This window comes from Eurosta solidaginis, chromosome 2 (genome assembly GCF_040869045.1).
Source record: "Eurosta solidaginis isolate ZX-2024a chromosome 2, ASM4086904v1, whole genome shotgun sequence".
NCBI lineage: Eukaryota > Metazoa > Arthropoda > Insecta > Diptera > Tephritidae > Eurosta > Eurosta solidaginis.
Window position 1 is genome coordinate 283,045,400 of NC_090320.1, and position 26,629 is coordinate 283,072,028.

General features: G+C 40.0%; 1 long non-coding RNA gene across 1 annotated transcript; it reads left to right on the top strand.

Moving 5' to 3' along the window:
- Positions 1-11,755: 11,755 nt before the first annotated feature.
- Positions 11,756-18,692, top strand: LOC137242834 (uncharacterized). Its single transcript, XR_010950383.1, has 3 exons — positions 11,756-12,213; positions 12,286-12,516; positions 18,518-18,692. It is a non-coding gene; the product is annotated as an uncharacterized lncRNA (long non-coding RNA).
- Positions 18,693-26,629: the final 7,937 nt, after the last annotated feature.

Here is a 26,629-nt window from a genome sequence, read left to right on the forward strand (position 1 = left end):
TGCATTTTCGCAACTTGCAGCCTTATGACCTTCTTGGCCGCATTTCCTGCATAGGCTAGACCTATCTACAGTCTCCTTACATTTCTGAGCTATATGCCCGTAGCCCCAGCACCTGTAACAGCGTTTTTCTTGCTTGAGCTCTCTAATTCGGCAGGAAATCCATCCTACCCGGATTCTTTGCGTATTAAGAACCGCCTTGGCATCATCCGCTGTAAGGCTTATAAGTGCCGACTTCGTGCCACTGTACCCTGTGCGTATGCTTTTTATGGCAGCCACATCTGGAAGTTTGATGTTGCATTGCTGGTGGAGGGCGTTGCAAATCTCCTCGGGCGTAGTAATCTCATCGAGATCTCTGCACTGTAGCGTGACCATTTGGGACTTTGTTATAACTTTAGCCGAGTCCTTTAGTACCGCTTCAATTTCTGCTTGGTACGCGCTTGTTTTCCCATCTTGCGATTTTTTCAGCTCTTGTAACAGCTCTCCTTTCGCCGTTCTTCTAATCGTTTTGACGTCATCACCCAGGGATTTTAATTCGTCGCATCTTCTCACTTTACGCAATATGTCGGCGTACGTCACATCCCCCGCCTTGGAAATGATGATTGCATCCGGCCTAGCCTTAAGTGATTTTTCTTGCTCTTCTTTTTGGCTAACTGCTACTCTCCCGTCTTTTGGGCTGCAGTTTGCTCTTTCCGCGCCGTCTTCTCTTGCGTTTCTTGCTGTCGTTTGTGACCACCCACGTGCCCTGGTAAGACACCTTTTAGTGTAGTAGTGGGTTTTACCACGTTGTTCTCCTTGGTCGAGTACGAATTATTCCTCGGTCGCTTTCCTGGGGGTGATGGACTTATATCCTTGGCGCATTCGCTTGCACGCAATTTATGTTCTAAATTCTTTACCTCTAGGGCCGACTCGATGTACAGCACTTTTATTACGGAGGCCAAGCGCTTGATTTCCGCGTGTATATTATTACGCGCTATGAAGAACTGCATCAAGTCCTCAATCGCCTTGCCTAGCTTGGTCATCTTTTTTTCTCCAGGGGGGTTTTGCTGATTTAACGCAGCTGACGCCTGCTTAATTAGCTCACTTAATAATGGTGTGCCCGTTTGAGCCTTGCTGTCGGAGTTCTTTTTGTAAAGCTTCGGTGTAGCACCCGGCGACAACGCTCCTTGCTTGCTTTCGGCCTCCGCTCCTTTGGGTTTCATTACCACTTGCGACGAAATGTTAAGGCCCCCAGCCGATGGGCCACGCCCTTCTGGAGAGCGAGCTAGCTTCCTTCCTACAAATGGATTGAACGCCATTTCATTCTCCTGTGTTTGGTTTTTTATTTTAGTATGGTTGTTTCTCATCATTTATTTAATTGGGTCCCCACTTGAGGCCGCTATCTTGGTCCGAGTGTGCAGTTACCTATATAGATCCCGTGGTTGTCTATGCGAAGGCAGGGAGGCCACGTGAAGGTTGACGCAGTCCCTCATGAAGACTGCGTTCAGAGCCAGATCAGGATTAATCGGGAGGATCTCAACCGAACCTGCACCACCAACTTATTGATGACGGACTTTGAACGTACCCCAAGGCCTGCCAAGGTTTTAACGGGACGGAGACGAATGGGACATTAACCGGAAAGTCATTTCAACGGTGTGTCAAGCCGTGTACTGAGATTTCCGAATGCCACATTCGCCTGCCCTTAACAAACATATCCGAGTCGTTGATTCCAGTATACCTTAATTAAGACCTTACTGGGCTCAGTCTTAATGTGACAATCACCTTAAATTTACAAATAATTTACCTCTTTACCTTCCTGAGTGTGTATCCCACGTCGTATAGTTGCCTCCCTATCTTGGGTAGGTATTCCCTCGAAGCAACCCCGTACTAGGCTGTGGATGCTTAATTCAGGGCGGCATTTACTCGCCCTGCCACTGGAGGTTCTAAGGGTGCTTTAGGCCTTTTAAGCCAAACCCTCCTCACCAGCCGCTCTTGGTCGAGGGCTGCTTATTTGATATTCGCAGCTAAAATAATTAATAGGTTGTTCACTGTCCGCCAGCAGTGACCCCCTTGGCCTGAGCTCAAAATTGAGGGACTAGTTTGCATACAAACAGACAGACGGGCAGACGGACATGGCTAAATCAACTCAGCTCTTTATCGTGATTATTTCGGTATACTTAATGATGGGTCTATCTATTTTCCTTTAAGGACTTACAATTTTGGGTTTCCTGACGAAATTAATATACCATTTCATTTTCTTGAAAGGTATAAAAAAATCAGCGACTACCTCTTAGAAAACATCGAGCAAATGGATGCGAGTAACGGGTCACGTTTCTTATCATAATTTATCCTCTTAGGTAGAAGTGGTAGAAAAGGAAAATGGGTCAAAAAGTTGGTAGAAGTTATGTTTAAGTTATGTTTATAAGTTTTTATTTACAAATATGTAAACTCAAATATAAAAAAAAATTTTATGAATTAACCAAAAAAATTTCTGGCCGTTTTTTAGCTATTTTTTTCTTTCTAAATTTAGCTTTTTCTAACCTTTTTTTTTGCCAATCTAGCTTCTTGTTTTGTCATCATCTGGCAACACTGAGCACAATTGTGCACACTCAATTGACACATATTGTTATTCTCTTTAGTTTAGTAGTCACTGAGCATTTGGCGCAGCAACACCGATTGTGTGCGTCGCTCGCAATGTTGACGAATGTTATTAGCAAGCAACAAGCAAAAATAGTTTGTAAATTTTTTCAATGCGCACAAGCGAAAAATATTTAATGTTGACCAACCCTTTTGCGCAAATACAATGTATTTAATTGTATAAACCTTTTGCTTCCCATTTTGCGCATTAAAAATATAATAACAAACGATCTTGTTTTGTTGCTTGCTAATAAGCGAATGAACTAAGCAAACCGATGGATCAAGTGATGTGCGCGACTATCGCGCTCTCACTAACACATCTGCATTTACAAAATGCCGATGCCTGGTGTACACATATGTACGTACACGCAGCGGAGAGAGACGCACAAACACATGCATATATCTTATCTGAGATGCTCCCAAAAGTAGGCAATTATCTGTGGAAGTATCACGCACATATACACGCGCATATGAGAAGCTATAACGTGCATCTGTAGTTATGTTATAGCTGGTAATTTTATAACTGGTAGAAAATTCTAGAAATAAGTGCGTCTAGAAGTATGCGAACGAGAAATCACAGAGTATAAAAGGAGAAAAAGCTGAGAATCAGTATTCAGTTTGATTTAAGCACGCTATCTATCGAGGAGTAGTGTTATTGTGAAGATATTGAATAAAGGCCATTTTGCATTATTGAATAATGGAGTTATTTATTCAACATTTTAGTGATTCGAACGTTAGCAGAAGATTTGGAATAAGCGGAATTTCAGTAAATTCGTTACATTGGTGTCAGAAGTGGGATTGTTGAATAAATTCCGAAGATCGCGAATATAACTTGGACATGGCAAAGTTGAGTGAATTGACGATCCAGCAACTGAAGGAGGAGTTGGAACCACGTGGATTGGCTGCTACTGGCAATAAATCCCAGCTACAAAGACGAATAAGGGTAGCTTTGTTATTTGAAGGAATCAATGCTGACAAGTATGTCTTTCATTCTGATAGCGACAAGACAACAACAAAAATGGAAGAAAAAACGAAACACCGCAGACAGTGACGAGCACAATATCTGCACAAACATCGACAATGGCATATCAGCTGGAGTCGCAGCTGGAGTCAGAAATGTCGTCGCAAATGTCATCTCAATTGGAAGAACAGAGGCACGTATATCTGAAATGTCGACACAAATTTCGGAACAGGTATCATCGCAGCTCTTTGCGAAACTGGAAGAGCAGGATGCAAAAATTTTACAACTCGAGGAAAAAATTGATGCCGATATAGAAGCGTTGAAAGGTCTTATGGAGCAGTTACAACTAAATCGCCCAGCAGTTTCAGCGAGTAATCCAAAGGTAAAAACACCATCCATTGCGGTTCTGTTCCTTTCCAGGTTTTTAAGCTACAGTTTGAGAAGACCGCTGCAGTGAACAACTGGAATGCGGAAGATAAAGTTGCTGCACTGTTCCTGGCATTGAAAAGGCCTGCAGCGGAAATCTTACAAACTATTCCAGAGTACGAACGGAACAGTTATCAAGCATTGATGGCCGCTGTCAAGCGACGTTACGGAAGCGAACACAGGAAACAGATATACCAAATTGAGTTGCAAAACCGTTACCAAAAGGCGAATGAGACTTTGCAAGAGTTTGCCTCGCATGTTGAAAGATTGGCTCATCTCGCAAATGCAGACGCATCCGTGGAATACACCGGGACGGTTAAAAGTCAGAGCTTTATAAATGGAATACGGGATGTCGAAACGAAACGAGCTACATATGCGAACCCAAAGCCAACATTTACTGAAAGGGTATCCCACGCACTGACTCAGGAAACAGCGTCACTTTTGAGTAAGCCCGCATACAAAGCTCATCCGGTGGAAGTGAAAAGGCCAGATTGGGTAGACACAATTTTGGATGCACTGAAGGGACTGCAACAGAAAAATGCCGGAGTTATGATATGGTCTTAAATGGAGGGAATGGGTTGTAAGTATACATGTTCATAGCTAAAGGATAACTGTAATTATATTTAAATACTAAGGCGAGTATGAACTTGCGCACATAGAAACGGCACACGCCTAATTGGCTAATGTAACCCTGTAACCCATGACGCCAATATATGTATTTACAAAGTACAGCTGACCACAAATACAGTACACGCCGGTATGGCAGAACCTTACTTTACAGTATGCGCTGCCATACAACGAACACTGCTATAATACTAAACTCGTTCAAAAAAAATTTACCATCACAGCAACCCATATCTGATATTCCGCTCCTTTTTTTGTTTCCCTGCGTTGCTTTCGGCGACCGCAACCCCGGTAATTTTGACACTTCGCTCAGTTTCAAACCGGGGTTCCACTGGTTTCCACGCTAGTTTGACGCTAATCGAAATGTCAAACGGTTTGTTAGAAAGAGAAAGGAATAGTTTCCCTCTCAAACATATCCTACTTGTAAACCTGTACAATGGCCTTGTACAGTTACATTGGTTACGACACGGACATTTTCCATTTTTTCATTTCCACTAAACCATTTGGGGATATTTCGTAGAACCCTGTCACATTGGTGTTTTCTAATATTTTAGGTTTTTTTGCCATAGTGGCTATATCTCTGTCTTCACTTGAAAGTGACGCCACTGACTTTTGTGCCGGTGACGCCATTTTCAGTCTTGTGCTTATCGGCATTGCTAAACGCACTTTATGCCTTTTTTTTCAAGTCAATATGCAGCCTTTTATTCACAAACACTTTAGAAATGATTTTTCGGCAGTTCTTAAGGCACGTAATGCCGTTTATTAAAGAAAAATTATCAAAAAACAATGAAATCACAAACGTTCTTTAAGGGACGCCAAAATCACTCACCTGATTGCAGCTTTTGTTATTTCAATAAAATTTGCATTATGCGTTTGAATTAACCCATTACTGACAGAAATCCTAACATAGATGGATTTTGTTGAAATTTTGTGTATTGCTTATATTTAGCCACTTAAACTGATAGAACCAAAAAAATTATCTATAATGTTTAGTTTATGGGTATAAAGTGATACTTTTGAATGCAATCAACGTACAATCCAACATTAAATTTTACACATTCAGTTGTAATGCTAGATTTGTAATTAGAGCCTGACATCTTCGTCTCTTTCCTAGTGGAATTTTTGCTATGAAATGCGCCTGGCAGTCATATCGTGAATTTGTATATTCGGTATCAATTTTGGGTCGACGGTAACCGCCAGGTGGTTTTGCAACACCTGGAGTTCTGCAATAATATCTGGCAGTGGATTGGCGAAATTGAAGTCGAGACATATTTCCACCAACTTTTCGATAAAGAATCCAAGCATTCTGCATAGAGACGTCAACAAGCCAAGTAAAAATTGATGACCCCCACTTTCTTACCCTGGCTGATATGCGATAAGTAGATACGTTTTGGACCATTCCATCTGTCCCACCCATGAAGCTATTGTACGACTAATTGCCAAAGGCCGTGGAACATCTATTTTTTTATGGACTTCACGGGAGTATCTTGGGACTGTCGATATAGGATAAATGCCATATATTGAAGACGCAATTGTTACAATAGAATTGTCATTCCATTTAGTGAAGTAAATATTCGCCTTCTCCAATTTCACACCGTCTATCCACCCACGTTCAACTTTCACTTGATAAGTTCCTTTTTGGATGGAAGAATACAAGATTTCGGAATATAGTTCTCATCATACTGAGGAGATATGTCCGCAAAATGAAGGTTGGTGTATATAGTTTCGAAAAGATTGCGTCTCATGGCATTTTGAACCATAACACTACCCATGTCATCTTCCTCAGGCCAGTAATCCCTTTTGGCTGGGGCAGGACAATATCCAGTTACAATGAGAATCCCCAGGAATACCAGCATTTCTTGGGATGTAATTGCTGGGCTGACCTTGTTTGGATCTTTGAACACAGCATATTTATTAGTTTGATCACACAACATATTTATTACTTCATCATTGAAGAATCTTTAAAAAAATGTGTAAGGTGCAGTATCATATGCCGCTGGATATATCAAATCGGGGAATATGTTCAGTGGCCTGGCATGTTCTTCTTGTGCAACCCAATTAAACTCATTGTACATAATCGCTCGTGACCTTGTTTGCTTCTTTGAAGCAACTGGAACTGGGTGAATTCTCTTTTGCCGTTTTGTTGGAGATTCTGTGACTATCGGTGGCGAACGAAGAGACAGCTTCGATGGAGTTAGCCGCACATATGACTCAGGTAGTTTTGGTGGAGTTGATTCGGGTGAGTTTGTCACTGGAATATGATTTGATGCAGTGTGTTGAAAAGATTGAGGCGTCGATGTTTTGTTCTTATAAAAAGATGTTGCATGCAACCCTTTCTGCAAACGAGGAGGTGTTTTAAGAAGATCTGTTTCCACATTTGACAATGAATGATCCGGCACATCCCTGATGTATTTCCCCAGCTCCTCTTCATTTATAGGGACCACTTCACATTGGTCATTTTCTGCCTCCTAGATAAATTTCTCAATGTTCCTCCTTCATCTTCATTTGAGGATTCCTCTTCTGAAATATATTCTTCATCCGGTGGTTCTAAAAATACCTTATCGATGTCACGTTCTTCATCGCGTTGGCCCTCTAGCAGCTCAAGGATTTCTTCTGTGCGTAAAACGTCGCTTAAATAAAGATAAACGAAGCAAATAAAGAAATAAGTACACTTGCTATAGTAGTGACCAACGTTACATATATGTAACGTTAATTTTTCTAGCTTTTATCTCAAAGAAAATAAACTTTTTTTGTTTTGGTTTTTTAATATTTGTATGTCACTGCACTGAATAATTATGTAAAATAATTGTTCTTAGAATTTGAAAAAAACATTTGTAAACAATTACCTACACTTTGCGCTTTCTCATAACTGCAAAAAAGGCACACAGGGATATGACGCAAGCCTAAAAACTTTTACTCACTTCAGTGGTTCTCAGTAAACTGATCGCACCACGCTTCATCGCAAAGCTTAAACATACACTTTCGTATTGCCACACGAACAAACCCAATTACAGTCGTTCAAAGTGATATTGGTGTACGATTATCCATACTTATGTTACTGTTACATATATGTAACGTTGGTCAGTAATGGGTTAATATCAAAATTTGCTGATAGATTACGCAAAAACGCTTTGCACAGAACACGCAAATTTTAAATTCACATACAAAAAGTGCGCTTGAACAACACAGACTCATGTCCAAAATCAGAATGTTGTCTTGAATACGAAAAAAATAATTAAAAAAAAAAATTTTTAAGTTAAACGGTTTTATTAAAAACAATACTTACATTAAAAGCAGAGTCATTGGTGCCGTTTGTCGTATCCCTAACGTAACCCTATACGATACATTGTGATAGGTTAATGGTGCCTTAACCTAAAAATCGTGAAAATTTCATAAAAATGAAGAAAACGCAAACAATTACAAACATATTCCACAAAAATTAAGTCTCTTAGTCATAACGTATCCAAAACAATGAATGAAATCTACAAAACGTTATTAAATTCACCTACTCAAATATTTTTAGGTTATGGATATGGCGAAAACCCAAAAACCAATTGGTTGGTTACGATACGGTTAAGACCCTAGCGTTACGATATGGCACCAATAATAGATTACATTGATTCCCATAAGGTTGGTCGAATCAGCTGTTATAAGGTTACCGATACGGTTACCGATAACGCACCAACGTCTGCAGCTTAAGTATTAATAATACTAAAAGCTATAAAATAATTAGGTAGGTCCTAGGTACTAGTCATCACACTCCTCATCAATCTATTTATTTGAAGCAATTTTTAATTTATATAATAGTTTGGGAAAAATTTTAAACAACCTGAAATCAGGACGGACAAGGCAATGTTTCGATAATACCTTGTAAATCTCTTCAAAGCCTTTTCTCCTGGGAGTGGGATTTGAACCCGCACTCCTAAACTTCAACCATCGTAGGGGAGTGAGGTTCAAACTCCTACACTTCAACCACCACTCTCCTACGATGGTTGAAGTGTAGGAGTGCGGGTTCAAATCCCACTCCCAGGAGAAAAGGCTTTGAAGAGATTTACAAGGTATAATCGAAACAGCTGTCGCCTTGTCCGTTCTGATGTCACGTTGTTTACAATTTTTCCAAAACTATTAAACAAATTAAACATTTTTTTAAAATTATTTTATTTTCAAGTTTTTAGTCTTTATTTAATTGCTATTATTTCTCATAATATTTAGTTCATTTAGTGACTGATTGTTACAAGGACTCTTTCCTTACAATTTGTTACAATCTAGGTCACATAATCCTTCCAAAGACTCTACTCTACTGCGCGCCAGGTATGTATGCTTTTCGCTCCTCGAACTCCAAAATATTTGATGTCACTTCTACCGGGCTGTCTAGAATATTTGATACAAATATGAGCCAAATCGGACCATAAATACCATTTTAGAAATATTTCGATCTATGAGCCACCTGGCGGCGATTTTTTTCATGTGTCGCTTTCTATTCATGTATGTAATATGTGTTCCAAATATGAGCCTAATCGGACCACAAATACGATTTTTATGAATATCTCCATCCTTGCGCCACATGGCGGCGATTTTTTTCATGTGTCCCTTTCTATTCATGTATGTAATATGTGTTCCAAATATGAGCCTAATCGGACCATAAATACGATTTTTTGAAATATTTCGATCTATGCGCCACCTGGTGGCGATTTCGTTCATGTGTCGCTTTCTATTCATGTATGTAATATGTGTTCCAAATATGAGCCTAATCGGACAACAAATACGATTTTTTTAATATCTCGATCCTTGCGCCACCTGCCGTGATTTTTTTCATATGTCGCTTTCTATTCATGCATGTAGTATGTGTTCCAAATATGAGCCTAATCAGACCACAAATACGATTTGTTTTAATATCTCTATTCTTGCGCCACCTGGCGGCGACTTTTTCATGTGTCGCTTTCTATTCATGCATGTAATGTGTGTTCCACATATGAGCCTAATAGGACCAAAAATAAAATTTTTTTAATATCTCGATCCTTGCGTCACCTGGTGGCGATTTTTATCATGTGTCCCTTTCTATTCATGTATGTAACATATGTTCCAAATATGAGCCTAATCAGACCACAAATACGATTTTTATGAATATCTCCATCCTTGCGCCATCTGGCGGCAATTTTTTCATATGTCCTTTTCTATTCATGTATATAATATGTGTTCCAAATATGAGCCTAATCGGACCACAAATACACAATTTTTTTAATACCTCGATCCTTGCGTCACCTGGCGGCGATTTTTTTCATGTGTCGCTTTTTATTCATGTATGTAATATGTGTTCCAAATACGAGCCTAATCGGACCACAAATACGATTTTTTGAAATATTTCGATCCATGCGCCACCTATCGGAGTTTTTTCATGTTATTGCATTTTCATCGGGTTCTGAACTATATTCCAAGTTTCGAGCTTGTAGCTTACCGGAAAGTTACTTAAATTTTAATTACAAAATTCGTTGACAACGGCCGTGCCGCCAGCCTGCTAAGTCAAGCTAAATAAAACCGTTTAAAAATATCCCGCAATCAATCAAAATTTGACAAATTTTAAGCCCGACTCATTGTGAATTCATACAAGCAAAAAATCTTTCTATTCCTCCATTGCCATACGTACCCTACAAGACGGAGGTAAACAGTTCACTCACCCATTCAAAGCTTTTTTCGCTCTCCACTAACACATCGACGTTTCATGCTGTCATCGAAATGACAGTTCATTAATTATTCCGGAAAACATTGAAACGCAAAAAAAATATATTTGTTTACAATCAACACTTCGGTTTCTGACGTCGTCACGTCAAGTTCGGTTTTCCCCACAACTCAACCGCGTGCTATCAAGGGGCTTTACTCACGCGGTTTGAGAATAAAATGGCGGATAGTGCGGGAGTCGAAAAGACAATATTAATTAAAAATACTTACGAATTGTGCACTGTATTGTAAAAATATGCAAATTGTGCAAATAAATAACAAATGAAATTGATAACCTGGCGTGGGCCACATAATACCAACTCGATTTACGTAGAACTGTCGTAACGGGAAAATCATTGAAGACACTTGGCAACAAGCCACTGAAAATTAATGTTCATATACATACATACTAATGGAAATAAAATTCTCGGAAATAAACTGGACAATTTAACGGAGTAACTAAAATGTACAGTCATGTACACATAACCAGAATAAATATAAAATATAACACCTGATAAGACGAAAATTACCAAAATTGGACAAAAACAACAATGGAATGGACTGGGGAATCAGTATATATTATATTAAAACTTACCGGATTATAAAATATAACACCTGATAAGACGAACATACTTTGAATAGACTAGAGAATCAGTATATATTATATTAAAACTTACCGGATTATACAAATTGGATTTGAATCATACAACCATAAAGTGATATTTAAACAAAGAAAGTGGATTAAAATACCAACTCAAACTGAAAATAAACAAAAATTGAAACTATTGTGATATGAAGATTTGGAAAATATCAACAAATTAAAGACCTTTACCAAATTAAATTGGACATAAACACAAATTTTATAAATAACAAACATACATATAACTATAATTTGAAAATAACCTGGTGTGGTGCCATGAAAAAACCAGTTTACAAAGCACATAGTTAAATATAAATAGCAAGCTACTACACATGGTTCTGGCCAGTTGGTATTACCATTGTGTACTAGTGGAGCCTAAATTACTTACATACTTTGGAAAGTTAATCCAGAAATTAATCATTTTATGCATTGGACAACAACCTGGAACTGGGACTTTCAAATATAAGAAGGTCTTCCTCCATACAATCAAATCTCTAAAAAAAAAAAAAAATATATTTGTTTACAACGAAAAATATTTGTACTTTTAGTTGTGACATGTGACGGAAATTAAAAATTTTGCTGCAGAGAACACCTTTTTGCGTTTGGCGGCCTTCGCCCAAAATAATATTAAGGGTAACGTTTTACAAGACGGGACACCACCTAATTTAAAAATATCAAGTAATAATAAAAACGGAGACCGAAGCGCGCCTTTTGATTCCACGTTTGATAATTTTTGGTAAAAATTAGGTGGTGCACCGTCTTTTAATTCGTTACCATATTAAGTTGTATAGAATCGGCGGGATGGCCTACAAGGTTTCATGTCAACTAAATCGCTCCCGATATGGTCGGGCTAGTACCTTAATGGTTCCCGGAACGTACCCGATCTGCATCCGGCAAAGGACCAACAAAGTCGATAACGGGGAGTGTCCTTATCGCTACAACAACAACAACATTATTTACCTTCTGATTTTCATTCATACGTATGTGCATTTTTAAATAATAAAAATAATGTTATATTATTCTAATAGATAGCATCTCCGCCGGGTTGCGATTCAGCTCAATATATGCCGAAATCAGAGGAAATCTACAACTAAATGCAGATTCACGTGTCATTTGCCAAGGATACAAGGTACTTTACAAGCAACATGCTTTGGAATACGGTACCAAACTGGTTGGATGTATTTCCCTAAAAAAGGGTGGAACTACGCATCTTGGTTTGCCAGTATTTGCTTCGGTAATTTATATTGATTTGTATTGATTAAAAATTGCATTAGTAGATAATGTAATGTGAATTAAAATTGAATAGGTAGCCGGAGCAAAAAAGGCAACTGATCGGCATGTAACTGTTATTTATGTGGCGCCACCGGGAGCTGCTGCTGCTATCCCAGAAGCATTAGAAGCAGAAATGGCTTTGATTTTTTGCATCACCAAAGGTGTGCCATAACATGATATAGAACGCGTTAAGCACGCTTTCTTAAGGCAAAAAAAATCGCGTCTAGTCAGGCCCGATTGTCCAGGAATCATCGCACCAGAAAGGGTAAGTAAATTGGCTACCATATTAAATAATTTGTCATGCTTTTGTTGATAATCAACTGAAGAATGCAAATACGACAGAGTTCGAAGTTCATTAGAAAACCAATTAATTTTTTTAATTAGCGTTTGGAGAGAAAAATACATATGTATGTATGCATAGAACTGCATAGAAGGGGAGGCATTAATTAATTATTATCAGTAGATTTGCAAGATTTTTGTCATTTTCCCTGCATCGCAGTTGTCATTACATTGCGTTAAGAGAGGACATCAACACCTTACTACCCACAGCCAGTTAAAATTTTTGTAAATTTTGCTCTTCATCACTGTTTCAAAACGTGGAAAGTTATATATCGAGCATTCCATGGAGAATGGTACATTTTAGCAGACTCTCTCATTGCCGGCATTATTAATATTCAATCCCTAGAAGGTTTAATGTAGTCATATCAATAGTTCCCGCGATGGTGGGGCTAGTACCACAATGGTGCTTGTTACCGGAACGTAGATAGATAGATAATTTAATGAGGATTGCACAGTGACCTGCACATCTTCACAGAACCTCATCCTAGCCGACTTCCTTGATGAACCCCAGCAGTGTTCTTTGCTTGAGTGATTAAATGTGGGAATGCTCTGGCCATGGTGAGCCCATAAACTTAGCCCTACGTCTTGAAATTGCGCCGCAATATAGAAGGATATGGTCCACCGTCTGCTGATCCATCACAAAATCGGTATGTGTTGTTCGATATTATACCCAGTTTTGCATGTGACTGTTCAGCCTACAGTGTCTTGTAAGAATAGCCGTTAGGGTTCTTAGGTTATCTTTTTGAGAGGCCTATTAATGCCCTAATTCGAGTTGTGCTATAACCCCGTAACAGTAACTTAGATTGACTCAGGCCTGGCATATTGCGCCAGTGTTCTCTCTTTTCCTCCCTTCTGCTAATAAATGCCCCTGTGGGCCAACTGGCAGGAACGGCTCGGGATCGATGGGTCATGCAGTTGCTGCCTCTCTTTCCGTGTTGTCCGCCTGCTGTTGTTGTAGAAGCAGTGCTTCGCCCCATCCAATAGGTGCGACCGATCACAAATTGTCATCAATGTCCTCTAACGGGAGTCCAAAGAAACTTTCTGTTTCAACAGGGGTGCACCATAATGAGAGGAGTGTTAGAGGCATTGGTTCCACAATACATTTAAAGAGATGGTTGGTGACATGTGGGGACACATTACAAGCAGGACAATGTTTTGTATGTCGGGGTTGATTCTGGATAGGTAAGAGTTTAACCTGTTACGTTATCCAGCTCGAAGTTGAGCTAGAGTGACTACTCTCGTTTCCCTAGGGAGAGTGCGTTCCTCCTCTGCTAGTTTTGTTCTTTGAGTGCAGGAATCACCGGCATAGAGGTCCGACGCCTGTTTGTGGAGTTCACTGAAGACATGCTTGTGTTTTTTAGCTTCATACGGCTGTGTTCTCAGGTGCCGTATTTCCTCATAATGTAATGAGGCCGTGAACAACAAGAGCCACAAAAGATTTATAAAAGTTACGAGGACGCTGGATTTTGGAATCTAGCCCAGAGCAACCTGTCCGATGCAACCATCCCTTGCACGTGAAACACTGACAAGAGTATTTATTTTTTTAATTTAATTTATTTATTATTACGGCTGTTTAGGCCTAAAACTTAAACTACTAAGTACAATTCATTGTTATAATCACTTATTTCTATTGAATATGCTGTTGGAATGCCATGTGATTCCGATCAGCATATTTACTAGCGTGACAAAGGGACGAGTCTGGGAGCCACTCATTACGACGTTTCCAATCCTCCAGTGCTCCCAGCTTAGGGCAAAAAAATTTGGAACTTATATTTTTCAATTATATGTGTATTTTAAGCTGTCGGAATGTATTAGTCTCCGATCAATGCAGCTAAACATGTCTTTGGATGTTGGAAATTGAAAATAACCCCTCAACTTTGTTTATTAAAGACGCTGTCGGAATGCATGAAGATTCCGATTAGCACAGCTCAACATATAATGGGAGGTTGAAAAGGACGTGTTTCCAATCCCCCCTGCTGCAACTTTTATTTGGCCTTATTTTCTTTATTTTTGTTACACATTATATAAATTTATTGTTATATTAATGCTGTCGGAATGCGAGTGATTCCGATCAGCAACAGTAAATACCAGCTGGAAATACCGAATTCCAGCGAAATTAGTTGTTGGAACTGTCTGGAGTTACAGGTGGCCACCGATTTTATTTTCCTTAGGGCCGGATGCATTGTATTTTGCTGCTATCAATATTACCATTCCCTTTTCGCGCTCCAGTATCGGTATATCATGTAAAAAAATAAAAGAAAAAAAAAAACTATATCTTATTGGAAGGGTTTTACAATGCTCCAATTAACTTTTTTTAAAAGTATTGAAGTTATTACTACTTTTTATGTGATTAGGAAGTTCATTGAAATATTTCAGGCCCTTATATATATGACCGTCCTAAAAAGATTCTTTTCCGACAAACGCAGCAAACCCATTTCTCAGTACTGGGGTCAGGAGAAGGACCCGGATTGGGGTCGATACCTTCCCGGAAGAGGAGAGTATGGCGCAGACCCGCTGCAAGGATCTGCTGGGAGGTTGACAATTTGTGGGAGAGACGCAACAAATTAAACATTGAGTCCGCCTGCTCATTGCCCTCCACTCTCCTGTGGCCTAGGACCCAGGCCAACAGTACTACGTTGTGTGCTCCTAATTGATTCAGCTTTTCTACGCACTTAAGGACCAGTGCTGACTTTATTTCGAACGCCGCAAATGCCTTTAGTGGAACCTGACTGCCTGACTGAGTGGGATTCAAGGGGTTGTGTAGCGCAATATATAGCTTCTCCAACCCAATTGTCAACTTCACCTTCGAGCGGCGAATCCCGTTTCACTAACAGACGAGGCTCTGGCGATCCCAAGCTCCTCATGGAACTTGGGGGTGGGGAGGAAGGGATGGCCTGAAGGTTCAATGTGGCCATATAAATCGTTCCCGAGATGGTCGGGCCAGCACCTTAATGGTGCTGTGTTACCGGAGCGTATAGGATCTGTATACGACAAAGGACCATCACATCGATAACACTGCCCAAAGCCTTCGGGGAGTAACCTAATCGCTACAACAACTACAACAGCCTGACTGAGTATGGCAATTGTTTCATTGGGGTATCAGCGCTGAAGGTTCAGCTTAGCGCACTAACTTATGCTTTTAGAGTTACTGATATTTTGGTTCTGGGTCCGAAAACTCTGGCTCCAATCCCCTCTGGCGTCTTCGAGCCATATATGTACCATACGATCTTGAGCAGACAAGTAATACATTGCACCCGCCTATACCTATACAGCCGTACCAAGAGACGGAGCAGCCCATTACATATTGGCACAACCGGAGCACTGCTGGACATCCATCCTATATGAAAGTTATGCATTCAAAAGTGTTTGTACCAGTGGCTGGTGCACACCGAACTGAACCAATGTATGCTATATTGAGGCCTGCACAAATATCATGCTATGTTTATGTAAATAATATTACTGCTAATGTCAATTTGCACGGTTGAGCACATACAGTACCTACGTTTACACAAGGTGGAACACCACACTACCTACATGGCGATGTAGCCACCGATCAGGTTGTTGTAAGAGATTAATTAAAATATGTTATTCATAAACACTGATTCTTATATTTTCATTATCATTAAACTGTAGACTAGACTCATGACGGGTATTCTTACTGGACACTGCTTTCTGGCGTCACATGCCTTTAAATGAGGCTTGGCCAGTGATAGCAGATGTAGGAAGTGTGGGTTGGAGGAGGAAACGATCGATTACGTTCTGTGCTCGTGCCCTGCGCTTGCCGGGCTAAGACTCCAGCTGACAGCTGTCAGATCTAGAAGCAGCAAGTGGCTTAAGTTCTAGGAAGCCGCTAACCCGCTGGAGCCATGAGAAGCGTGAGTGCACTTTGGGTGTCCCAAGACAAGTTCCGTACCTGCTCCGAATAATTTGTAGCTATCTAAGCGTCAAAGTACTCCCTTTTGATTCAGATGAGGGACTAAGAAAGCACAATACCACGGGCGGTGTCCCTCAGGGATCTGTTCTAGGTCCAACTCTTTGGAATGCGATGTATGGCGGGGTGCTACAAATCGAACTTCCCGGAGGCACGGAAATTGTCGGCTATGCAGATGATTTTGTCGTAGTAGCAGTGGCCAAGAAATTTGATCTGCTCCAAGCATTATGTAATGACGCCGTGGGAAGAATAAAGGAATGGTTGACGAACACGGGGCTGGAGATGGCTAGCAATAAGACAGAAGTGGTTCTGATGAGCTCAAAGCGGACTGTGGATGAGTTGGTCCTAACCATAGGAGATTATCAAATAAATTCAAAGCCCTCCTTGAAATATCTAGGGAGTAATCATTGACTCAAAACTAACTTTTAGGGAGCACTTCAGGGCGGTGGGTGAGAAAGTTTCTAGAGTTAGTTGAACCCTAACGCGAATAATGCCCAACATCGGCGGCCCAAGCGAAGCTACCCGCCAGCTATTATCCAACGTAACCAGCTCTATAATATTATATGAAGGATCAGTATGGCACAGATCTAAAATGGTCCACCAAAAAGATATACTAGCAGCCTACCGCATTACTGCTATACGAATAGCATGTGCTGTTCCGACGACGCGATCCATGTTTTATCCAGGACAATCCCAGTAGATCTACTCTCAGGTGAAATGGCCGATCTGTATGGCATTGGATTCAGCCGACCATCTGAAGGTGCTAAGAAAAGCGCAAGGTCACGAACAATAGTTAGGTGGCAAGAACGGTGGGAAGATTCGAGAAAAGAGCGCAGGACCTTCATGCTAGTCCGGATTGCTGTAGCGGAATGGTACGAGCGAAAACACGGCGAACTAAATTACTATCTCACACAGATATTGAGCGGGCACGGTGGCTTCAAGGAATATCTACATAAGCGCGGGGTAGAGGAGCATCCTTTCTGTCCAAGCTGTCCATCCGAATTGGAAAGCGCAGAACATGTAATGTTTCACTGCCCTCGTTTTCACGGCGAAAGACTGTCTGTAAACAGAGTTTTTGGAGAGGAACCTTCCATTAGGAATTTAGTTCCACGAATTTGCGGACAAATAGATTGTTGGATTGCTGTGAGCAAGATGGCCTTTATAGTAATGACGAAATTGATGCATGGCGAAAGGGAGCGCAGAGAAATGCGCATACGAAGTAGTGGCGACTAAATCGCCTTTCCCCCCCGTAACGTTATGCCTAACGGCGGTCCCACGGGGTGCGGACACATGAACAGGATTAACCTGGTTTCATTGGGCCACTTGAGGGTAGTGCGCTACCACAACGTCCAATAAAAAAAGACAAGTTCCGTCGTGCCTGGTGTTGTTGGGTGAGCGGCCAGACAGCGGGGTGCAACAAATGCACCTTTCAGGGGAAAATAAGATGTAGCAAACGAGTATATTCTGTATCATATGATCAAATTGGAGACAACCAAACGTTTATTTTCCTGTCCAAAACAGAACTAGTGCACGGCACTGCTGCTAAAGAAGGATAGGCGTAGCCATATCAATTCGTTCCCGGGTTAGTCGGGGAAAGCACTTTTAGCATTAATTTGTCCTTTTCAATTTGAACATCCATTCAAGAACTTCGCATAATAGATTAAACAGTCATCTGTATTTATTTGTTATTGTAGCACGTCTAATTAATTTACTTCGTAACATAAATCAATTGTCCCTTGTTATAATTTTATGTTCTCTATGAATGCAACAGCAAAGTATCTTTGGGTACCCCTCCCAACGGAAGATGCATAGGCATGGTGGAGGTTGATTTGAAGTTACTTTACCAGGTCCTGATTCTAGTTATCTGAAATTTCTCTTGTGCCTTTTGCCTCTCAGAAAAGAGCTATGTGTGGAGCCCTATTTATGGAACACTTTTCGGCTTATATTAAACACTTTTAATCTATTCTTACTGATATGAGTTTCTTTTTCATTCTAGGTAATTTGATTTTGACGATGTGAGGATAGAAATATCCCAAATATTCCAGCTGTGGCTGTAAGAACATACATTTGCTCAAATTAGAAGAAAACTGCACGGTTGATCACATCCAGTACCTACGTTTATACAAGGAGGAACACCACACTACTTTCACGGGGATGTAGCCACCGATCACGTTGTTGTAAGAGCTTATTTTAAATATGTTATTCATAAACACGGATTCTAACATTTTGTTTTGGTTTTTACTTTAGATTCAACCTGTTATATAAGCGATGTCAGCTATGCCTGTAACTTAAGCGCTTTCAGATGTAATAGTTACCGCGGCCGCGGTCACAGGAGTAGTTCACTACAAGGACTTTCAATATCGGAAGGTTTTCCAGCACCATAACAACACCAACAATATGTGCAATCACCCGAATAAATTATACTACAACAAACGTTAACCACATCATCAGCCAGCAACAACAACAACAATCGCAACAAGTTGAAACTTCTAAACAATTAATGACTACTGAACCACCAACATATCCACAATATGCGCAAACATCAACACCAACTTATGTCGCCTACTTTGCAACACGGTGAAGATGGCCAAGGCCATTCTGATTCTAATACTGATAAAGGCGAACCATTGGCAAATTTAAAAACTCAAACAGACCACGAAAAATGATGATGGTATTAATTCTAGTACGGATAGTGAAGAATTTAAACCTAGGAAAAAAGATAAACTTGATAAAAACTTAACCGAAGATGACGATGTTTCTAATTCTAATACTAAGGAAGATGAACATTTGATAAATATGAAGCTTACAACAGAGTTATCAAAAAATAACGATGATGATAATAATGTTGATGCAAAGTCCAATGTTGAAAATGATGAAATTTATGAAACAGAATCTGAAAATAGTATGAGTGTGGATTATAACCTGACGCAAAACTGTCATATCCGGTACGACCAGAATTAGATGTTAAGAAAAGAGCTTACATAAAGAGGGTTAGTATATTTATTAATGGAAAATTTATCATGAGACAATGCCCAATGTATGTATTTCAATTAAATTCAGCACATTGTTGGAAAAAGCATATAAACTTTATGCATCGTGTAGAGAATCCAGAACATTTACAATTTAAATATAACGAACGTGATGCAAAATGTAAATTTTGTGATATTCAAGCAGCTACACCAAGCTTCAACAAATTATTGGACCATGAGATTTCTCATATGCCCAATAGTCATTATTATACTCAGTTGAGCAGAGCTCACAGAGTATATTAAGTTTGATTGGATAACGGTTGGTTGTACATATATAAAGGAATCGAGATAGATATAGACTTCCATATATCAAAATAATCAGGATCGAAAAAAAATTTGATTGAGCCATGTCCGTCCGTCCGTCCGTCCGTTAACACGATAACTTGAGTAAATTTTGAGGTATCTTGATGAAATTTGGTATGTAGGTTCCTGAGCACTCATCTCAGATCGCTATTTAAAATGAACGATATCGGACTATAACCACGCCCATTTTTTCGATATCGAAAATTTCGAAAAACCGAAAAAGTGCGATAATTCATTACAAAAGACCGATAAAGCGACGAAACTTGGTAGATGAGTTGAACTTATGACGCAAAATAGAAAATTAGTAAAATTTTGGACAATGGGCGTGGCACCGCCCACTTTTAAAAGAAGGTAATTTAAAAGTTTTGCAAGCTGTAATTTGGCAGTCGTTGAAGATATCATGATGAAATTTGGCAGGAACGTTACTCTTATTACTATATGTACGCTTAATAAAAATTAGCAAAATCGGAGAAGGACCACGCCCACTTTTAAAAAAAAATTTTTTTAAAAGTAAAATTTTAACAAAAAATTTAATATCTTTACAGTATATAAGTAAATTATGTCAAGATTCAACTCCAGTAATGATATGGTACAACAAAATGCAAAAATAAAAGAAAATTTAAAAATGGGCGTGGCTCCGCCCTTTTTCATTTAATTTGTCTAGGATACTTTTAACGCCATAAGTCGAACAAAAATTAACCAATCCTTTTGAAATTTGGTAGGGGCATAGATTTTATGGCGTTAACTGTTTTCTGTGAAAATGGGCGAAATCGGTTGATGCCACGCCCAGTTTTTATACACAGTCGTCCGTCTGTCCTTCCGCATGGCCGTTAACACGATAACTTGAGCAAAAATCGATATATCTTTACTAAACTCAGTTCACGTACTTATCTGAACCCACTTTACCTTGGTATGAAAAATGAACGAAATCCGACTATGACCACGCCCACTTTTTCGATATCGAAAATTACGAAAAATGAAAAAAATGCCATAATTCTATACCAAAAACAAAAAAGGGATGAAATATGGTAAGGTAATTGGATTGTTTTATTGACGCGAAATATAACTTTAGAAAAAACTTTATAAAATGGTTGTGACACCTACCATATTAAATAGAAGAAAATGAAAAATTTCTGCAGGGCGAAATAAAAAACCCTTAAAATCTTGGCAGGTATTACATATATAAATAAATTAGCGGTATCCAACAGATGATGTTCTGGGTCACCCTGGTCCACATTTTGTCGATATCTGGAAAACGCCTTCACATATACAACTACCACCACTCCCTTTTAAAACTCTCATTAATACCTTTAATTTGATACCCATATCGTACAAACTCATTCTAGAGTCACCCCAGGTCCACCTTTATGGCGATATTTCGAAAAGGCGAACACCTATAGAACGAAGGCCCACTCCCTTTTAAAAATACTGATTAACACCTTTCATTTGATACCCATATCGTACAAACAAAGTCTAGAGTCACCCCTGGTCCACCTTTATTGCGATACCTCGAAAATGCGTCCACCTATAGAACTAAGGCCCACTCCCTCTTAAAATACTCATTAACTCCTTTCGTTTGATACCCATATTGCACAAACGAATTCTAGAGTCACCCCTGGCCCACCTTTATGGCGATATCTCGAAACGGCGTCCACCTATAGAACTAAGGCCCACTCCCTTTTAAAATACTCATTAACACCTTTCGTTTGATGCCCATATTGGGCAAACAAATGTTAGGGTCACCCCTGGTCCACCTTTATGGCGATATCTCGAAACGGCGTCCACCTATGGAACTAAGGATTACTCCCTTTTAAAATGCTCATTAACACCTTTCATTTGATACCCATATCGTACAAACGCATTCTAGAGTCACCCCTGGTCCATCTTTACGGCGATATCTCGAAAAGGCGTCCATCTATAGTACTTAGGTCCACGCCCTTTTAAAATACTCATTAATACCTTTCATTTGATACCCATATCGTACAAACGCATTGTAGAGTCAACCCTGATGGCTATATCCCTAAATGGCGTCCACCTATAGAACTATGGCCCACTCCCTCATAAAATACTCTTTAATACCTTCCATTTTATACAAATGTCATACAAACACATTCCAGGGTTTCCCTCGGTTCATTTTCCTACATAGTTATTTTCCCTTATGTTGTCACCATAGCTCTCAACTGAGTATGTAATGTTCGGTTACACCCGAACTTAACCTTCCTTACTTGTTTAAAATGTAAATTATGCGGTTGGAAGACGAAAATACATTCAAGTATGAATTTTCATTTACGTGTACAACACGCTGAAACAATTTATGTAACAACGAAAAGTTTAGAATTGATTGTTTGTCCATATTGTAATCACAAACACTTAATACAGGAACATGAGAAATCAGTGGATGAAAGAACATCTTTTCTATGTTTAGAATGTGGTGAACAATTTAGAAAATGTACAAGTTTACGTGTACATGTTTATGAAAAGTTTGCTCATTGTACACCACAAGATTTGAACGGAAAGATCTTGAGGGTAGGTTACATCTATGTGGCATCTACAAGCTATATATAATGACTAGTATGGAATGAATCCGGATATGGAAGAAAACGGAGGTGACGAAATGAATCACCATGCTTCTTTGGAATCTGGTGATACTCCTGACATGCTTCCTAATTTCGCTACGTCTGATCTTACTATACCTACCAAACTAATATGACTCTGCAAACTGATGAGCAACACTACCTGCGCAGGAAAAATAAGAACTTCAAAACAAGGTTTCGGAAAGGGCACGACTATGAATAGACGTTAATGTATTTATATAGTTTATAAATATAAAAATTCACATATGTAAAGTTCACTAGAGTAATAAGGGAATAATTTAAATTGTCAAAAAAACATTGTATATATGAATTATTTATAATTAAATATTATCTGAACATAAAGGACGCGTTTCATTCATGGAAAAAGCGATTTGTCAGAAGGTAACCGGTACGGGTAACCGATAGGCCAGTTACCCGTGTTGTTGTTGTTGCATATGTTTTGGTTAGCGATAACGAAAACATACCTAATGAAGTAACTTAAAAATGTAAATAACATCGAGCGAGAAGGAATGTCGAAAACACAATAGGTAAGAGCGAGAAAGCGAGTCACACGTACACTATTTTGAGAGAGCGCATGCGTTACCTTTTTCACGACAGCAATGTAAAAGTCATTAAGACGATAATTGGTGACCAAGTTATTGGTAACGATTAAGTAATCGATTAGGTAACGGGTACCTGTCTTGTAGGGTACCTGTCAAATAATAGCTGCCCTACAAGACAGGTACCCGGTACCTAATCGATTACTTAATCGGCACCAATAACTTGTTCACCAAATATCGTCTTAATGACTTTTACATTGCTGTCGTGAAAAAGGTAACGCATGCGCTCTCTCAAAATAGTGTACGTGTGACTCGCTTTCTCGCTCTTACCTATTGTGTTTTCGACATTCCTTCTCGCTCGATGTTATTTACATTTTTAAGGTACTTCATCAGTTATGTTTTCGTTATCGCTAACCAAAACATATGCAACAACAACAACACGGGTAACTGGCCTATCGGTTACCCGTATCGGTTATCTTCTGTCAAATCGCTTTTTCCAAGAATGAAACGCGTCCTTTATGTTCAGATAATATTTAATTATATATAATTCATATATACAATGTTTTTTTACAATTTAAATTATTCCCTTATTACTCTAGTGAACTTTACATATGTGTATATTGATATGTACAAGCTAATTAAGTACAATAACGTCTATTAATAGCTGTGCCTTTCTGAAAATTTCGAAGCTAAGTTTTTCCTGCGCTGGTGGTGTTGTTCAACATCAGTTTGCAGAGCCATGTGAGTTTTGTAGGGATAATACCGGAAGCCCCAATTCGTGCTATCAAAGTCGATTTACAGGTGATATTGATCCTTTGGTCCTGACCCTTTCCCATAGTATGTTTGTTAGCGCCTTATCTGTGGTACTAAAAAGGCCGGCGGGGGGGGGGGGGGATAGTTGTCGCAGTTTTCTTATAATTTGAGCAAATTTATGTTCTTCCTTCAGCTACAGCTGGAATATTTGGAATATTGCTATGCGCACATCGTCAAAATCAAATTACCTAGAATGAGTAACTAATATCAGTAAGGATAGATTAAAATTTTGGTAATAGTCTAGTTGAGGGGTCGACTGCTAATACGCTACCAAAAATATCGAGAGAGGTGTCAAACGACGCGTCTTGACATCAGTATTAATAATCCGATGGCGGAAAATAAAAATTTTAACGGGTTCAAAAGATATTAACGAAAAACCGAAAAAAGACCCGCAGGTACCTCCGAAACCGGGGGTCGGATCCATAGTATTTTTACGCAGAACACTTTTCTGCGTTGGCGGCCTTCGGCCGCGCTTATAAAAAATAACCCTGGGCCACGCCATGCCAAGTCCGGGTGTGTGGTATAACCGTGGCTACCGCCACGGTGATGCACAAATTTTTTTTGGGGGTACTAACACAACAACAACCACATGAAAATCGCCAACTTCAACTCCAAATATCTCTGGACAGAGACACAATTTTTCTTTTCCGCCTTCGGATTATTGCTGTCGAGATTAATACGCGTCTTTTGACACTTCTCTCGATATTTTTTGACGCGTATTAGCAGTCGACCCCTCAACTAGACTATTACCAAAATTTTTAATATATTTAACCCGAAAAGTGTTCTATAAATAGGGCTCCACAATTAGCTCTTTTCTGAGAGGCCAAAGGCACAAGGGACTCAAGGAGATTTCAGATAACTAGAATCAGGGGTACCCGAAGATACTTCGCTGTTGCATTCATAGAGAACACAACATTATAACAAGGGATAATTGATTGATGTTACGAAGGAAATTAGACGTGCTACAAAAACAAACAAATGCAGATGACTGTTTAATTCAACAACAACAACAACTGCTTAATTTATTATCCGAAGCTCTTGTATGGACGTGCAGTGTGAAAAGTGCAAAGTACTGCTAAAACTGATTTCCCCAAGTAACCCGGGAAAGAATTGATGTGACTACACCTATCCTTCTTTAGCAGCAGGGTCTAGAACCAGTGCGCTGTTGGATAGGAAAATAAACGTTTGGTTATCTCCAAGTTGATCATATGCTATTACAGAATATACTCGTTTGCTGCATCCGACCAGTACATCCAACTTTCCCAGATTTTCTGGGCTCAGCAAGGGTATCCTCCTGAATGGTGCATTTGTTGCACGCTGCTGCCTGGCCGTTCACCCAACAACACAAGACACGACGGAACTTTCCTTGGGACACCCAAGGTCACTAACGCTTCTCATGGCTCCAGCGGGTTAGGGGGCTTAGAGTATACCCGCGGTAGGCATGTCTGCGTAAGAGGCGATTAAAATACCAAATTGGTTCAGGGGGTTGGCGCAACCCGTTCAATGGGTTGCCAAGGCAATATATAGCTTCTCCAACCCAATTGTGAACCTCACCTACCCGTGGCGAATCCTGTTACTTTAACAGCAGAGGCTCTGGCGACCCCATGTTCCTTATGGATCTACATTTGAAGGCGCTTAGTTAGCTGACATCGCTTACTTAAACGGTTGATTCTAAAGTAAAAACCAAAACAAAATATAGGTTAGGTTGAACTGGCGAGTTCATGACTACCTCACATAGACTGAATGAGTCCGTAGTGTTACCAGAAGTTTGTTTTAACGACCAAGCTAAAAACCCTATCAACAACCAGGATATGTTATAAAATAATTCCGTCCTCTTGACAAATACCAGAAGCTTCCTAGAACTTAAGCCACTTGCTGCTTCTAGATCTGACAGCTGTCAGCTGGAGTCTTAGCCTGGCAACGTAATCGATCGTTTCCTCCTCCAACCCGCACTTCCTACATCTGCCATCACTGACCAAGCCTAATTTAAAGGCATGTGACGCAGATGGCAGTGTCCAGTAAGAATACCCGCATACATTGGTCCAGTTCGGTGTGCACCAGCCACTGGTACAAACACTTTTGAATGCATAGCTTTCATATAGATTGGATGTCCAGCAGTGCTCCGGTTGTGCCAAAATGTAATGGGCTGCTCAGTTGTTGTTGTTGTTGTTGTAGCGATAAGGTTGCTCCCCGAAGGCTTTGGGGGGTGTTATCGATGTGATGGTCCTTTGCCGGATACAGATCCGGTACGCTCCGGTAACACAGCACCATTAAGGTGCTAGCCCGACCATCTCGGGAACCATTTATATGGCCACATTAAATCTTCAGGCCATCCCTCCTTCCCCACAACCAAGTTCCATGAGGAGCTTGGGGTCGCCAGAGCCTCGTCTGTTAGTGAAACAGGATTCGCCGCGGATAGGTGAGGTTGACAATTGGGTTTGGAGAAGCCGTATATTGCGCTGGCAGCCTGAAGGGTTGCGCTACACAGCCTCTTGAATCTGGTATCTTAGTCGCCTCTTACGACAGGCATACCTTCCGCGGGTATATTCTGACCCCCTAACCCGCTGGGGGAGGGCTGCTCAGTCTCTTGGTACGGCTGTATAGGTATGGGCGGGTGCAATGTATTACTAGTCTGCTCAAGATCGTATGGTACATAGATGGCTCGAATGGATTGGAGCCAGAGTTTTCGGACCCAGAGCCAAAATATCAGTAACTCTAAAAGCACATCCGAGCATTTTCAAGCGGAAGTATTCGTCATAAGTTAGTGCGCTAAGCCGAACCTTCAGCGCTGATACCCCAATGAAACAATTGCCATACTCAGTCAGGCAGT